We start from the raw sequence: 18910 nt of genomic DNA on the forward strand, positions 1-18910 counted from the left end.
CCTGTTCCAAAGAAGAAAGTCGTGTTATAGGCCATTTATGACACCTTTCGTAGGGATTACCATTTGCTGGACCTGAACAACTGCATGATTTCACATCTGAACCTCCTTGTCATCCGCTGTTCTGAACAAACTGTTTAGTAGTTTCCTTCCCGAATTCAACCAATCTAGCTTCCTCCGAGTTGCGGTCCGTGGTACAATATCCATCAACTATGACAACTGTGCTCTTAACTTACTGTAGGTAAACTGTGACTCATGGTACTCGCTTTGCACTTCCCTAAATGGCACTTATTAGAGCCTCTTCATGTAATTAAGAAGAAACATCTTCAAATCTCCGAATTTAATTCCTAATTTCCCAAATCTCTATTGTTGATTTTAACGTACAATGAAGGCTCGGAAGCAATACATCTGACCGCTTCGAGGACAACACACCTGACTTCAACGGCTGAACGACAGGTAAGAGGTTTGTTTTACCCCCATTGATTTATCACCATACCTGAGGCATCCACATCACCCAGGATGTCCCCCCAAACTAGCCACGTGAGGAAAGAGACCATCCATCATCCCCTCTCTCCCTTAGAGACGAGTAGCTAAGGGACAAACAGAAAACAAGAAACAATACAAAAACTCATTAACAATAACCCTACAGTAATAAAAGAAAAACACATATGGCAATGAAATAACGAAAAAACATTAATTTCACCAAAACACAACTCATGAGTAATATCAAGAATAAACCTAACACTGCACAAAACATTGAGCAGAGCGTAACAATGTAATTAATTAGGTGACTTCAAACCATAACGCATGTCATGTGCGTTTCGCTGTCTAACTGCCAAAGGGTCTTCTCTCTGCCTCTTGCACCTGTGCGTATTGGGTCAGTCGCAGATAATTGTAGTACACCATCCACCACACTTTTAAACGAATGTACTTGACTGATGTGAACTACAGACGTTTCGGTAGGGACTAGTAATTTTACATTAACTGGTGAGCTCATCTCCTTGATTATATATGGTTCGTGACAATGGATCAAGAACATGTTTGTCATTCCCTCTGGAGCACTGGAGTTAGTGACCAACACACACTACCCTGTAAGTTATTGTGGTAGTTTGTCCATTCACCTGTTCGCCTGTCTCTGGCTTTCCAGAGCCTTTCTGCTTGCTTTGCACGTTTTTCCAAACTAGTCACATTCTTCTAGTGAATTTCTTTATCGTTTTGCAATCAGGACCCAACTTATGACTTAAAATGACAAAGGAGCCGGTCATCTTTCCCCCATATATCACCTCAAATCTTGGTATGTCTGTTCCCATACTAGCAAACCACGTACAGACACAATAGGTGTCACAGTCACTGGTCTAGCATTTTTCTGTAAGGACGTGCTGCGTTTTCCATTGGTATGAGGATGGAAAGGACTCATTCATAACTTCGAAACGCGAAACACAATGTTTAGCTCTTTCATAAGTTATGAAATGAAGTTCATAACATGATCTGTGATTATGGTATCAGGTACTCCAAACTTCAACATCCAATTGTTAACTAATACCTATGTTGCAGTACTGGCTTTTTGTTTTGGAATTGCCATCACTGATAAAACTGTGAAAAACTATCGACGATCATAAGCACCTACCTATTCCCAGCAGGTGCTTTGTTGAATGTTCTGAGAATGTCGAGCCCAAACATTCAAAATGGCTATGAAACCACTGATATCCTCTGCAATGGCATCTTTTGATGAAAAATTCCACTCTTTGTGCACATTGTACAAGTCATTTTACGTAATGCTTCACGTCGTGCTTTCTATTTCTGAACCAAAATACGTCTATCTGTTGCTTGTTAGCACCATGAGTTGACAGCACTTGGTCATGGGTCTGTTGTAACACTTCCTATTGAAAAGCTGTTATGACCATGACATGTAGTCTGCCTCTCATGAGTCTGTACAGCTAATCCTCACATACGATAAAGTGTGGCTGTGACTTAAAAGCCTAACAGTCTTTATCTTCTGCTTGTGTTGCTGCCGTTGTGCTGTGTTCTTGTCTAATGTACTCAACAAGGCTACTTTGCAACTCAGTGTGTCAGCATTCCTGTGTTTCCTACCTGGCTTATGGATGATGTTGCAATCAAATTCTTTGAGCGTGAGAGCCCAATGTGTTAAACGACCAGATGGGTGTTTGTAATCAAGGAATCATTTAAATGATGCATGTGTCACAACTTTAAATCTTATACCATAAAAGATACACTGGAAGTATATTACACCAAATATGACCAGTAAAATTTCCTGTTTAGTTGTTGAGTATTTATGTTCTGCTTTATTTAATTGCCTGGAAGCATATGTAACTGCTTCGGTTCGTTAACAATCTGATCTAAAATACAGCTGACCGTTTAGTGAAAATCACTGTGTGAGAGGATGAACTCTTTTTCATAACTGGGTACATCAAATATTGGACCGAAAATTAATGTCTCATTTCAGTTTTCGAATGCTAGTTGACACTCCTGAAGTTTTTAACACTTTTTGAGTAATATCTTCAGAGGTTCAGCAAATTTTGCGAAATTATTTACGAATTCATGGTAGTACTTACTTGATCATTTTATATCACACGATTTGCTATCAAATGTACAGTTCGGCTTTAGAAGTCGTTTGACAACTGAAAATGCTATATTCTCTTTTCTCTGTGAGGTACTGGATGGGCTAAACAAAAAGTTTCGAACGCTTGGCGTATTTTTTGATTTAACAAAGGCATATGACGGTGTTGATCTCACAATATTGCTCCAGATGTTGGACTATTACGGAATAAGGGGAGTAGCTCACAGTTGGTTCACCTCTTACTTTAGCAACAGGCAGCAAAAGTTCATTATTCACAATGTTGATAACGGCTGTGATGTGGGATCTGAGTGGGGTACTGTCAAGTGGGGGGTGCCCCAGGGATCGGTGTTGGGGCCGCTCCTGTTCCTTATTTATATAAATGATATGCCCTCTAGTATTATGGGTGACTCTAAAATATTTCTGTGTGATGATGACATTAGCTTGGTAGTAAAGGATGTTGTGTGCAACATTTACTCGGTTTCAAGTAGTGCAGTACATGACCTCAGTTCATGGCTTGTAGAAAATAAACTAACGTTAAATCACAGTAAGACTCAGTTTTTACAGTTTCTAACACACAATTCAACAAAACACGACGTTTTAATCTCACAGAACGGGCATATGATTAGTGAAACTGAACAGTTCAAATTCCTAGGTGTTCAGATAGGTAGTAAGCTGTCGTGGAAAGCCCACGTTCAGGATCTTGTTCAAAGACTTAATACTGCCATTTTCACTATTCGAACGGTATCGAAAGTGAGTGATACTTCCACACTAAATTAGTTTACTTTGCTTATTTTCATTCATTCATTCATTATGTTTTGGGATAACTCTTCCCATTCTAGGAGAATATTTTTGGCTCAGAAACGGGCGGTTCGGGCAATAAGTGGTGTGAGTTCACGAACCTCTTGTCGACCTCTGTTCACGAATCTGGGTATTTTGACATTGGCCTCTCAATGTGTATATCCCTTATTGTCGTTTCTTGTTACCAATATTAGTTTATTTCCAACAATAAGCAGCTTTCACTCGCTTAATACTCGGCAGAAATCAAACCTCCATTTGGATCGTACTTCCTTAACTCTTGTGCAAAAAGGTGTGCGGTATACTGCTGCATCCATTTTCAATAAGCTGCCACACGAATTCAAAAATCTTAGCAGTAATCCACGTGCATCCAAATCCAAACTGAAGAGTTTCCTCATGGATCACTCCTTCTATTCTGTCGAGGAGTTCCTTGAAAAATTAAGCTCATTCTCTTTGTATTGCTGATAGCGTTTGCTTAAACTTATGGACCGATTTTCTTTCAGGTTCATGAACATTTATTTTTATCAGTTATTACTTTTATGTTGTAAGTTCATGCACTGACACGATCCATGACCTTGGAGATTTGCTCCTCAATTTGGTCCTACGGAACTTGACATGTAAATAAATAAATTAACTAATTAAACCAACAAACGTCTGTGCCTGTTTAGTTGGGCACCGTGAGGCAAAATTTGAATTGAATCTGTAAGACAGGGTGTAACACCTATTCTTGACCTATTTTGTATCTGTATCGATATTTCTTTGTCAATTTGTAGTGTTGCTTATATAGAATGTTGTATCTATCACGGAAATTCTTTGACTATTTATACATATTTCAGTTATGTGAACTTTTGAACGATGTTGTTTAAATTATGCTTGTGAATTTAAATAACTACTGGAATGATTGGTATATAATGTACTCTAAATGTCTTGGTTCATAGTTGGGGAACACAGGATTGAATGTAAAAGATGTGGGGAAGCCCCGCAGCTACGGAAGTAGCCTGGCAGAGTGGAAAAGATGTGGTTGGCGTGGAAGTGCCAACTCGTCCTTTGTGATGAGTAAGGAGTCTGGACCGAGCAGTGCTGCGGTTAACACCTAGCTAGCAGTAGCGGATCATTTTGGCTCATTCTGGAGTTTTGAGACCAGATGACCTTAAGGGCAGTATTTATGGGCCTCCGATGCTGCATTTGATGATACCATTATCATGGCGTGGTTTTTGGCGTTATAAGTATAATTCTGACGCCAGGAAGGTATGTAACATGGTGAGGCCAAGAGTACTGCTATGATTGCTTCGCCGCCACTTAATAGCCACTGCAAATTGCGCCAGCAGTACCATCAGACTTCCACTAAATTGTTTACATTTGGCAATCTCTAAATGGACCAGGTATTTGGGAAATTTGGTTGATTTTAATAAAAGTCGTGGTGTTACTAAAAACTTTATCGTCCACCCGTGATTATCCCAATTCACAAACCTGGACAGGAATACTATCCTAGTGAATTTAATTCCGAGTCTCTTGATTTATTACGAGAAAGTGGTTGAGCCTGAATTTAATGTTGTGTTGTCATTTGCACAGCCAATTACACTTTTGAATAGGTCAAAAGACTTCTTATGAAAGCACATTTGTTATTAAATGAGTTATAGCTTTTTGTGCTTTACTTAATCAGTAGTGAATGGTAAGAATACTTACCATGTCTCATACATACGTGTGTAGTTTTGTTAACGAGCGTGGTTCTTCAAACCATGAAAGTTTAGGGGTCCTCAGACATTAGGGTAGTCAGTTAATAAAGCAATGCAAAGGCTTCATCAGAACCAGTGTAGTTAGATTTACATTCTGTTTGGTTGCTTCAAACTGAGTATAAGAAAGAACTATTTACTGTGTTACCTATTCTGACGTATGTCAGCTAATGCACAGGCATAGAGACCCTGTTCTAAGCAATGAAGTTATAGTTTATGATCATTAGCAGACCCCCTGATATAAATTCAGAATCAATTCAGTATTAGTACTAGCTTCATGTGTGTCGGTAACTGGTTTTGTAAACTGTTACACCTAGTTCATTTAAGGTAAGTGTTGTTAAGATGCATGTGTTACTGTTTCCTATCTCATTGGCCATTTGTTGTTTGTTAGTAGCACATTTATCTGCAAGGTTAGGTTACTGCGGTGTGGTATGAGCAGTTATAAGGAAATAGTTTAATGGTTGTGTCAAGTAAGGTTAGGTTAGCCATAGCACTGCCTTCTGTTTTAACATTTTTGCTTGACACACGGATGCCTAATTAGACTGACGACCGGTTTTAATATACAATGTTACAACTTACGTCTGTGCTGGGAGAACGTCAGTTCCTGCCCCACCGTTTACTGTTGGTTATACTTTGCGGAAGGGTTTTGGAAACGAATCCCAGTTTGATTGTTCTATTTCTATTAGGTTATCTCACGGTCACAACTATAAAAAATTCCTCGCAGAGGTACCAATACAAGAGATTGATTTTTTATATATGTTCGCTAATTACATGTCCCAGACAGTTAACTCGATTTTGAGCAAAATACACTTGTCCACGCTGAACGTCAAAATTGCTGATCATAATTTACTAAAAAAATCGTCCAATCACTAGAGATATTCTGGAATATGCTTCTAAAAACCTAGTATATCATGTAAAGAAACCATTCAGGTCTTAGGCGTTAACCTCCTTAAGACTCCATCGAGTAATTGTTGAAAAATGGCTGGTACATTTTTAAAACAAAGAGTATACAACTTTTTTGACAACTTCTGCATTTTAAATGCTTTGGTCTATCTTCAGATGCCACTTCTAATTTATGTTAACCACTGTGAAGAGACTTTGTAGTAAAACAATGACAATGACACTAATTGTTCAAGATTTCTGTAATGTTAGGGATCGTGTAAGAATCTGTGACAGTTTTCGCATTCAGGTGCCTATAATCACAACTAAACCGATATTTCTTCGTTTCATCGAATGATTTATTAGGTACTGTGCTATGTTCGCGCTTTCATTGAGTTCCATGATCCCATCTGGTAGGTGCTGTTCAATGTATTCCCGCATTAGTGGCCGTAAAAGTCACACTATGCGATATGGTTTGCTGTCAGTCAATGTCCTATCCTCTGTAAGTGTACAGTGCTGAGTTACTGGTAACCTCACATCTGTAGAAAACAATTTATTAAATTTCAACAATACGTCCTCCACAGCTGTGCAATCACTGCCCTTCAAGTGACTACTTTCTCCCATAACGCTGCTGCATTGACAGTTTGCTTACAGCTTATATCCAAACTCGACTTACCGAAGTCATCTTCCTCTAAAACCTCCAGAGTGGCTACCACTATACCCTTTGACAGTCTAACCAAATTATTTATGCTAACTGGAACCGTATATTCTCCATTAATATTACTCGCCTGCCCTTCGCTTCTGCTCAAAGAACAATGTAAACCAGTCACATCTTCATTGCTTCACCGTGGCTCAACCCCATATAAATTCCCCACGAGGCAAATCGCCAACGGCTGAAATGCAATCTACTTGCTATATCTGCTGGTATTTTACACTTTTAATCAATCTTTATGAACTCTTTTAGAGTTTTGTTGGCGTCATCTTCATGACAGGTAGTCCTAGCGACATTGCTTCGTTTGCCACTACGTCCACAAACCGAAAGAAAGTCTTACTAATGTCAGCCATTTCTCAAAGATCAATCCCAGCACGATGTTTTTTGGGAAAATGTAGCCGGAGAATCACTGCCAAACCATCACCCACGTATGGAAAATTTTACATACATTCAGTACACTCAGTTTTCCTGATGATAAAATGAAGTACCATCGAAGACAATGGTTCAACGCCATTACTGCCAACTCTACGTAACTTAGATTGTGGTGGCACAAGACACCCTGCACATCAGGGCCGGTCGATGTGGCCGAGCTTCTAGGCGCTTCAGTCCGGAACCGCGCTGCTGCTACCGTCGTAGGTTCGAATTCTGCGTCGGGCGTGGATGTGTTTGATGTCCTTAGATTAGTTAGGTTTAAGTAGTTCTAAGTCTAGGGGACTGATGACCTCAGATGTTAAGTCCCATAGTGCTTAGAGCCATTTGAACCATTTGCTCACTAGGTACAGTCTGATACTGGACATGTGCTCCCCCATTTCTACAAGAAATCTTTGTTTCACAACATACAATAAGCCCACTAAGCTGTATTTCATCTGCGTACTAACTTGCACAGTCTAACGTCTTTCCGACAGTCTAACGTTTCCCATTTGAGTTTACCGGCTGCTTCTCCCAAGGATGCTTCCGACTATCTGACGATTGGTAGCACACTTTCTCACACGAGCGACCCTCCGGCTGCCGATGCCATTTCTGTACATTGCTCTTACGTCCATCCTAGTAGCATTTGACCTCCGAAGCGATTACACGCAGATCTACCCGCTGCTTAGTGCCCCTCCAAATGTGCTGCAATTCTAAGAGCTGCTGTTAAATCCCTAGGATTCTCAGTATGAACTCTTCGTGATATATGTGAAGGTATTCCGCGCTAGGAAACCTCTAATTCTATGTTTTCTGCTTCCTGCAGTAACACCCTGTTGCCTTCAACGTTCTGGGTGGGCGCATACGTCTGCGTATTGACTTGGCTGGGCGGTTTTTTAGGTTAGATGGCCTTGGGCAAGTACAGAAAGGGCAACAGCCTCAACGGGTGCAGGGAAAAGTCAGGACATGCGGGGACCAAGCAGCAATCGGTATTGTAATTGTAAACTGTCGAAGCTGCGTTGGTAAAGTACCGGAACTTCAAGCGCTGATAGAAAGCACCGAAGCCGAAATCGTTATAGGTACAGAAAGCTGGTTGAAGCCAGAGATAAATTCTGCCGAAATTTTTACAAAGGTACAGACGGTGTTTAGAAAGGATAGATTGCATGCAACCGGTAGTGGAGTGTTCGTCGCTGTTAGTAGTAGTTTATCCTGTAGTGAAATAGAAGTGGATAGTTCCTGTGAATTATTATGGGTGGAGGTTACACTCAACAACCGAGCTAGGTTAATAATTGGCTCCTTTTACCGACCTCCCGACTCAGCAGCATTAGTGGTAGAACAACTGAGAGAAAATTTGGAATACATTTCACATAAATTTTCTCAACATGTTATAGTCTTAGGTGGAGATTTCAATTTACCAGATATAGACTGGGACACTCAGATGTTTAGGACGGGTGGTAGGGACAGAGCATCGAGTGACATTATACTGAGTGCACTATCCGAAAATTACCTCGAGCAATTAAACAGAGAACCGACTCGTGGAGATAACATCTTGGACCTACTGATAACAAACAGACCCGAACTTTTCGACTCTGTATGTACAGAACAGGGAATCAGTGATCATAAGGCCGTTGCAGCATCCCTGAATATGGAAGTTAGTAGGAATATAAAAAAATGGAGGAAGGTTTATCTGTTTAACAAGAGTAATAGAAGGCAGATTTCTGTTTCGACACTGACAATGTTGAGTGTTTATGGAAAAAGTTCAAGGCAATCGTGAAATGCGTTTTAGACAGGTACGTGCCGAGTAAATCTGTGAGGGACGGGAAAAACCCACTGTGGTACAACAACAAAGTTAGGAAACTACTGCGAAAACAAAGAGAACTTCACTCTAAGTTTAAACGCAGCCAAAACCTCTCAGACAAACAGAAGCTAAACGATGTCAAAGTTAGCGTAAGGAGGGCTATGCGTGAAGCGTTCAGTGAATTCGAAAGTAAAATTCTATGTACCGACTTGACAGAAAATCCTAGGAAGTTCTGGTCTTACGTTAAATCAGTAAGTGGCTCGAAACAGCATATCCAGATACTCCGGGATGATGATGGCATTGAAACAGAGGATGACACGCGTAAAGCTGAAATACTAAACAACTTTTTCCAAAGCTGTTTCACAGAGGAAGACCGCACTGCAGTTCCTTCTCTAAATCCTCGCACAAACGAAAAAATGGCTGACATCGAAATAAGTGTCCAGGGAATAGAAAAGCAACTGGAATCACTCAACAGAGGAAAGTCCACTGGACCTGACGGGATACCAATTCGATTCTACATAGAGTACGCGAAAGAACTTGCCCCCCTTCTAACAACCGTGTACCGCAAGTCTCTAGAGGAACGGAAGGTTCCAAATGATTGGAAAAGAGCACAGGTAGTCCCAGTCTTCAAGAAGGGTCGTCGAGCAGATGCGCAAAACTATAGACCTATATCTCTGACGTCGACCTGTTGTAGAATTTTAGAACATGTTTTTTGCTCGAGTATCATGTTTTTGGAAACCCAGAATCTACTATGTAGGAATCAACATGGATTCCGGAAACAGCGATCGTGTGAGACCCAACTCGCTTTATTTGCTCATGAGTCCCAGGAAATATTAGATACAGGCTCCCAGGTAGATGCTATTTTTCTTGACTTCCGGAAGGCGTTCGATACAGTTCCGCACTGTCGCCTGATAAACAAAGTAAGAGCCTACGGAATATCAGACCAGCTGTGTGGCTGGATTGAAGAGTTTTTAGCAAACAGAACACAGCATGTTGTTATCAATGGAGAGACGTCTACAGACGTTAAAGTAACCTCTGGCGTGCCACAGGGGAGTGTTATGGGACCATTGCTTTTCACAATATATATAAATGACCTAGTAGATAGTGTCGGAAGTCCCATGCGGCTTTTCGCGGATGATGCTGTAGTATACAGAGAAGTTGCAGCATTAGAAAATTGTAGCGAAATGCAGGAAGATCTGCAGCGGATAGGCACTTGGTGCAGGGAGTGGCAACTGACCCTTAACATAGACAAATGTAATGTATTGCGAATACATAGAAAGAAGGATCCTTTATTGTATGATTATATGATAGCGGAACAAACACTGGTAGCAGTTACTTCTGTAAAATATCTGGGAGTATGCGTGCGGAACGATTTGAAGTGGAACGATCATATAAAATTAATTGTTGGTAAGGCGGGTACCAGGTTGAGATTCACTGGGAGAGTTCTTAGAAAATGTAGTCCATCAACAAAGGAGGTGGCTTACAAAACACTCGTTCGACCTATACTTGAGTATTGGTCATCAGTGTGGGATCCATACCAGATCGGGTTGACGGAGGAGATAGAGAAGATCCAAAGAAGAGCGGCGCGTTTCGTCACAGGGTTATTTGGTAACCGTGATAGCGTTACGGAGATGTTTAACAAACTCAAGTGGCATACTCTGCAAGAGAGGCGCTCTGCATCGCGGTGTAGCTTGCTCGCCAGGTTTCGAGAGGGTGCGTTTCTGGATGAGGTATCGAATATATTGCTTCCCCCTACTTATACCTCCCGAGGAGATCACGAATGTAAAATTAGAGAGATTAGAGCGCGCACGGCGGCTTTCAGACAGTCGTTCTTCCCGCGAACCATACGCGACTGGAACAGGAAAGGGAGGTAATGACAGTGGCACGTAAAGTGCCCTCCGCCACACACCGTTGGGTGGCTTGCGGAGTATAAATGTAGATGTAGATGTAGGCTAATCCTGTCTCAAAAGATTTCCAGTGATTCATTACGTTTCAAAGACAGAGTACTGTGTTCCTCGTTAAAAACCGTGCACCTTTTCTTTTAGGTTAAGCTGGCGCAGTCCAGCGGCCAGCAGCTGAAACGACTGTGCCTTAGGGAGAGTCTCATGATATAACATACATGTTTCGGCTTCCCCTATTAAACACAAGTTAACCACGTAAGGGGTTACTTCAACTTACCAAACGCTCATCGCAGAAGTTGCTGTAATACCAGTAATGAATATTGATACGTCTTCCGTTGCTCTACCCGAAAAGGGACAGGTACGTGTGGCTACAGTTGGATCAAAAGAAGAAGACAGCACCAACTCTGCCTTATTTTTTCCCTGAATCAGACTCTGACTGAAACTGAACGGCTTCCAAATACTCAAATCTATGAATGAGTTCCTTATGCTCCTGCTTTTGGCCAGAATTTTCATTTGTTAACACCAGTATTTGCTCGCTTAGAGCAGCATCGAACCCCATAGTAGTGACAACATGTATTTCTTCCATTTCTCGTAATTTACTCCCACTGTAATTAGTATCCAAAATAAACGTGTAATGTACTCACATACCCAAAAAAATACTATAAATTAATTTTTTCGATGTGTCATCTCCCATTTCACTCCGAACAATTTCGAGCCAAATGATAAACTCAGTTACACCTATAACATGTGGATGCCACAACCTTAGTGCATGGCAAATCGTGATCTGTAAGACTGCAAAACTGACACCTTATTGTCAGTAAACTATCGTATCTACCACAACCCTTAATAATGGTAAGTCCACGGGTTCACGTGGCTTCACAAAGACCAAGAACGTAATGTATCCAGTAATCACACATTAAAACTAATAAATGAGAACACATACAGAATGAAACAGAAACGAAGTGAAACTCGCAGCAGATCACTGTACTGAGCAGATACTGCTGAAATGGATGTACGCTAAGTATCGCTAAGTACGCTGTTACTAGAGAAGGGAATCTTCATTTCTTGGCACGAAACTACAGCGTCAGGGTGCCGAAGTCATCCAACATTTGTCCCACCAAACGGCAGCATTTGGTCGTTGAATGAATACTTCTCGACATATCCAGTCATGTCGGTATGTGTAACGACTACTAACTGACATCAACTGTAGTGATCCAGTTTATGCAGGACCACTTCGCACTACGATGGTTGAGCTAAATGGTGCGGGAGAGGGCAGATTTACGCCGGCACGGACACTAGAACAGTGGCAGCATTAGCGAATCTTTACGTCCAGCATCAGCGTGCAGTGCGACGACCATTCAGTAGGCCACCCAGTGAGTTTGCAAGAGCAACCTGTTGATGCCCTGAAGTTTGTTGTCGTGTGTTGTTGGTGGCTACTAACGCGAAGCCGTATGGCCCGCAAGCAGTTTAGCATTTCGTTTCGATTAAATGAGATCCGTAGACTCATACGGAAGAATGCTCGGACGCAGAAAATGTTATACAAAAAATCGAAAAAGGGCGACCAAAAGTTTCCGTTTGAGGACGTTGCTGCAGCCTACATGCAACGTAGCGCGACTCCAGGTTCAGGTATATAATCATCGACGTCTAGGCTAGGGCCCAGTATCGGAATCGTGACTTTCCAACCTCCACGTGGTAAATGCGGAATCGTGAATTATGGCGACGCTATTGCCACGTGCGCCCAAACAAGACTAACATGCAGAAATTCTTTTCTGGAAGTCTAAGGTCAGACACCGGTAGAGATCCATCGCAGAATGCAGCTAGTGTATGGGGCGCCATGTCTGTAGAAAACCACCGCAATTCAATTGTGAATCAAGTTCCGTGCTGCAAGACACAGGAGGCAAATGCCGTAAGGCAGAAGTTACGCCAACTCAAGTGGGAAACACTCGAGTATCCGCCCTATAGTCCTGATCTCTCACCATGTGATTATTGACGTAACTGGTCCCTCAGAAGAAGTCTTGAAGGGTCGACGATTCCTGTCGAGGAGACAGATACGGGCTTCTCCAGGCAGCAGGACACAGTGTTTCACAGTGTTTCTTCTACCTTGTGCAACGGTGGGACGATTGTCTCAATACTGACGGTGATTCTGTCTGAATGGCATCTGTACAGCCTGCGAACTCAAACTTTTTGATCGCCACGTATAATTTCGTGTGGCTCAATGGCCGGGTGTAGGTCTCTCAATTGGGCGCCACTTCGGCTACTCGCATATCCCTGGTATACTCCAGTTGTCCAACTGGCGACAGGGGTCTTAAAATGTAAACCTGGAATCCGAACCACGAGTAGTTCTCGATGGATGTTTAACCTACTGAAAGGTGAAAGTTAGGTAGCAGTAGATTCAAAGTTTCCGTTACCCGACCCAGATTCATTCCGGCGAAATACTAGTTTCCAGTCACGCACCTTACAACTAGACTACCAGACCGGACATTAAACAAGAATACGTAACACATTCAAGGAAAAGACACCCTGGTAACCATTCCACACACCATAAGTGACATTTTACGCACAGATATGCAATAAGTTTAAAACACATTTCAGTTTAGAAGCAAACAGTAAGTTTTTCACAGAAATGTAAATGTACAACACAATGAGGTACATTTTACGTACACTAACGTCATTTAATTTTAATAGTAATAACATGTTTATCGGTTTTACTAAGAAATTCGTCCATGGAGTCAGAGTTCGCCACGATAAATCCCTTAGGCTCTTATAAAACTGAGATTCATTACTAGCCAGTCATTTTATAACCGCTGGAAAGTTATTGAAATGTATGTTGGTGAGTAATCAATTCTGGATGAAAGTGTAAGATTAATTTTATCGGATGGGTTATTGGTTTTAAACTAGATTTGTTATTTATGACGAATATCACTTAGGCGTAAGTATAATGAGAAGCAGTAGTTAATAGCGCCAGCCCCTTAATCAGACCTCTAAAGGCCGTTCTTCAGTTCACAAGAGAAATAACTATTATTACACTCTTTTGGAGGTGGAAAACATCAGCTTGGCTTTACGAGCCGCTGCCAGAAATGTTTCCTTGCATCCCTTGTGACACTGTTGAATGAAAGCACGCGGTAAATGCTACTCTTTTTTAATTATTATGTCACCTAAGTTTGGCAAAATGTCCACAGCAAATAAATACTTGTAAATACACTTCGACAGTTCTGTATTATGACACTCCAATTGAAATTACAATCCACTTAAACAATTCTGTGATATGATACTCCCAACTGAGTGTATTAGATGATTATAACGCCAAGAATTTAACATTACCAATATCTTTCAATTACTTGTCGGCACGGTCTACACCTATTCAGTTACTTAACGTCGCAACTCCTGAACTGCATGTAGTGTGACAAAATGTGGGCTAGGAACATTTATTAATGAAAATTTCATTACCCGAAGTTTCTGACAGTATATTAGATCTGCGTTTTATTGGAGTGTCTATGTCATTCACAAACGAAACAGACTTGGTATCCGGTAATGTTCCTGAAGGAAGGTCATTTACATACACAGTGAAAAATAAAGTCCCTGAAACGTAACATTGTAGCATAACACAAGTACTTATATCCCGCTTCGATGGTGAATAACAACTTCATCCCGGGCTCTTTCCTAAAAACACTGACACGCGTTATTTGTGCCAAAGATAAACGAATTCAACCGTTTTGCGGCTTTTGTGGTAAGGTTCACATAAACACCTAACGTGCTGTCATCTGTATGCACGCCTGTAGCGGCTTACCAGTGGGTAAAATAAAACGAGTACAAGACCGATATTTCATGAATATGCACTCTTCTTTCTCACTTCTTCTGCTAGTCGATTTAAATTCTAACCAGGCACAGAACGCACATGTTTCTGCAGAATGGTTAGTGTGGTGTTATTTAAGTTTAAATTTTGTTTCCTGTCTGCTATTCACTGAATGAGTGCTCCAGTCACTTTGACATCAGTGGGTATTATGTACAGAAATCCTGTCTCTTTTGAATATCGTTTAGCATCGTGCAGGATATGTAAAATTTATTTTAATTTACCTTTATGGTTGGATACTCTTCGTATCATCACGGTAATCAGTTACCGTATCGGAGGGAGTCGTTATTGACATACGTTTGTGATTCGTGTAATTTTTTTTTAAATTTTGTCGTACGCTGTTTAGCATCAAATTTTTAACACCATTAAGGCGTGTAGCAAATAGTTCATTTACATCTACATCTGTATACATGCTTCGCAAAACGCCGTATGGCTCGTAACAGAGAGTACCTTGTACCACTACTAGTAATTTACCTTACTGCTCCATTATGTAATGGTACTTGAATTACGTCACCATTACGGCACCTCAACTCAACCTCTCGATACCAGCAATATTCTACTATGTTTCTGTAAAGTAGTTGACATATTTGTGAGACAACATTCAGATTTGATTTCATTAATGTAGAGATACTTTGATACATCGATATGTTTATGTTGCAATGATATTATTCTTATGTGTATTCTTTCTTTTGTCACTATTATCTTTGTCGTACTTGTTACTCTTGATTTTTCGGCGCATAAGCAGTTACTTAGAGAGTTAGAGACTGTAAAGTCAAGTCTTGGACGTCATGTTGGAAAGACACATATTGTAGTCAGATTGTAAAATGTGAACTTTAACAGTGAGGAAGCTGTTTTCAAGTATGTTTTGTATTGTGAAGTGATGTTTTGTGTTACTTGATATTGCAATAAAAGCAATTAAAAGGAAGTGTAACTTAAATTCGGAGTGCTGATTATTATTTTACATCACCATTGTGCTAACTTTGAAAGGTTTAATCTTCAAGAACGGTTTGTGAAGCGCATCTACAAAACCTTTGAATATAGCAGAATAAAACCTAGGCCTTTGCATCCGAGCTTGGAATCATGACCACCTAGATTTTCGACGATTGAGCCATGATTTTACAACGAGACCAATGTGGGAAACACGAAAAGAAATGACTTTATTAACTGTGCTCTAATGACGCCTGCCACGTAATAACTTTGTTGTTGCCCGAAAATGCAGTATTTAGCAGCGTGAGCAACACCACAATCATTATTAAATTTATACCTTCGTTGTGGTAGGGTTGTTAGAATTAGCAAATGAAACGAGCTGAAAGAGACAGTCTGCATGTCTCCATACGAGTTCTAATTTTCCTTACATTACCCTATCTTCGTGGTCCTTACACAAAATGTACAGTAGCAGTACTACCGTCAATCTGCAGTCAACATCAAATGCCGGTTCTGTAAATTTTCTCAGTAGTGTTTCGCGAAAATAATGTCGTCTCCCCTAGAGGGGTTTCCATTTGAGTCCACGAAGCATCTCTGTAATACCTGCTTGTCGATCAAACGTACCGGTAATAAACCCAGCAGCCCACTGCTCCATTTCTCCGATGCCTTCCTTTAATTAGAAGTAATGGAGATCCAATACACTAGAGCAATACTCAAGAACTGGACGCCATAGTATTCCATACATGAGCTCCTTTATAGATAAGCTGCTCTTTCCTAAAGCTCTCCCAATAACCTGAAGTCGACCATTCGCCTTCTCAATGAGTCGCTCCATTTCTTATAGCTTTGAAACGGTACACTCAGATAGTTAATCGACGTCACTGTATCAAGTAGTACACTAGTAATGCTGTATTCGAACATTATTATTTCCTATTCATCTGGATGAACCTGCATTTTTCCGTATTCAAAGAAGTTACCATTCATAACACCAACTCCAAATTCTGTCTAATTCATTTTGTACACTCCTACAGTGACTCAACGACGGCACCTTCCCATAAATCACAGCGTCGTAAACATACAGCTGTAGATTTCTCTTGAACGGGTCTGATTGCCGCTAACGAAAACGCGGCGGGACCGAACGGGAATAGAAGGACAAGCACGACGACAGACAACCGAGCAAGACACTAAGATCAACAACAAAGTATTAAGCAACGGGGTCACAAGAGATAACCTCATGAAATCAAAACAACGCCCACTCATAAACGGGAAGTATGCACACGCAACGTAAAGACGATGTATGCAAGCGAGATATCAACCGACTCAAAGCGTATACCAGACTACCTCGCTGAGTTATTTTTTTCTTTGTTGATCTTCAATTCCCCCCGAAGGGGGTGTGCTGGCAGCAGCTTAGTACGCTGCTCTACAGCCTACAGACTTTTTTAAAAACGGAAGAAGAAAAGAAACAAAGAAAGCAGAGAATAAAACGGTGACTTAAAGTGTAAAATGGCTGAAAAATGCGGAAAGTTAAAACAGAAAGCAAAAGGGGTTGGCAGTGTTAATAAAATACACAGGAATGAGACAAGTAACATAGTAGGCACACAATTAAAAACCATGGTGACAGTCTGGTTTCTGTTCGCAAGAGATAAAAAAAATCACACCCAGCGACAATACGATAGCAGTTCGCTACACTTCCCAAAAGACACAACACGGAACACTCCCTGTAAAAACACTCACTGTAAAACACTGCACGAAAATGGCAGCACAAATATGACACTCCCGAGCCAAAAGTAGATGGGGGGGTGGGGGGGTGGGAACCTGGAGGAGGGGGGAAAACAAGGAGGGAGGAGAGGAAAAAACGAAAAGGGGGGGGAACCAAGGAGGGAGAGGACTCATCAGGGGGAGAGGGGCAGGGCAGACGCGAGAGGGAATGAGAAGAGGCAGAGGAGGAAATGCAAAAGGACTCGTGGGAGAGAAGGTGGCAGAGAGAGGGGAGGTGGGGAAAAAAAGAGGATGGGAGGGGGGAGAGGGAGCCCGGGAAAATGACAGAGGAAAGGAGGGGGAGTGGGGATCAGAGTTGATAGGAGGGATAAATGGAGGGAGAGAGGGCATCATCTGGGAGGGGGAGTTGATGGAAGCCACCTTGGGAAAGGAGATGAAGGGTGTGGAGATGGAGGGTAGGGGGGACACAACAGTGAAGATGTGGCAGGGGGCGGGGATTGGAGAGGAGAAGCCTCGCTGAGTGAGAGGGAGCCGCATAAATACACGACAGGGTATGTCGCTATTGGCCTCTGGGACCGCGTGCTCCACAGTGGCGCCCTCACGTCAGACTCGGGGCCAGGAGCGCGCGCAGCGACAGCTTACGGCGCGACTGCTGCAGAGACCTCTAGTGGTAATCGAGGTCCATGCCATCTGGCGCGGATTCGATACCCGCGGTGCTCTGTACCAGAGTCTCCGTCACATAATTTTTGTATACAGAGATCAAGAGCGGTCCTATGGCACTTCCATGGGAAATTTCTGATGATACACCTGTTACTGATGAACATTCGCCATCAATTAAAAGGTGTTGGTTCTGTTACCTAGGAAGTCTTCGAGGTACTCACATATCTGCTCGTACTTTCATCAACATTCTGCAGTGGGGCACCGTATCTTATGCTTTCGTAATATCTAGGAATGTGTTGTCTGCCTATTGCTCTTCATCCATGGTTCACAGGGTATCATTTAAAAAATAAAGAACAAGTTGAGATTCGCACAAACGATGCTTTCTAAATTCATGCTGCTTTTGGACAGAAGCTTTTCCGTTGCAATGAAATTTATTGCATTCGAACTGGCAACATGTTCAAGAACTCTGTAAACAACCGATATTAAGGATAATGGTCTGTAATTTTGAGGGACTGTTCTTTTACCCTCCTGACATAATGGAGTCACCTGTGCTTCGGACTTTTCACCGATCGAGAGATTCGCGATGAATGCAGCCTCAGTGAGAGGTCATTGCAGTAGAGCGAAGTAACTTCGCCTCGAGGCACTATAGTCATCGAGCAGCGCCAGGACTAAGCAAGAGGAGACCACGAAAAAGGACGGCCAGAGATGTGGAATGAGGATTTTATGCACCCACCGAGGGATGGACTCTTACAGAGGCACCCAGTTCTCAAGCATAGTCACGTTACGCAGAAGTCTGGCGTTAAAATTAGAAACTTGCTGATAATTCGACATAAAAGTTTCTGGGGTATGGTACCACGTCAAATTGTATAAAACTACTGCCGATAATTCATGAACTCCTGAGGGCACTGAGATGGAGTGTGTACACAAAAGCATCGAGAATGCTCACAAGGAGGCACGTGAAA

The sequence above is a fragment of the Schistocerca nitens genome, chromosome 7 (genome assembly GCF_023898315.1).
Source record: "Schistocerca nitens isolate TAMUIC-IGC-003100 chromosome 7, iqSchNite1.1, whole genome shotgun sequence".
Classification (NCBI taxonomy): Eukaryota; Metazoa; Arthropoda; class Insecta; order Orthoptera; family Acrididae; genus Schistocerca; species Schistocerca nitens.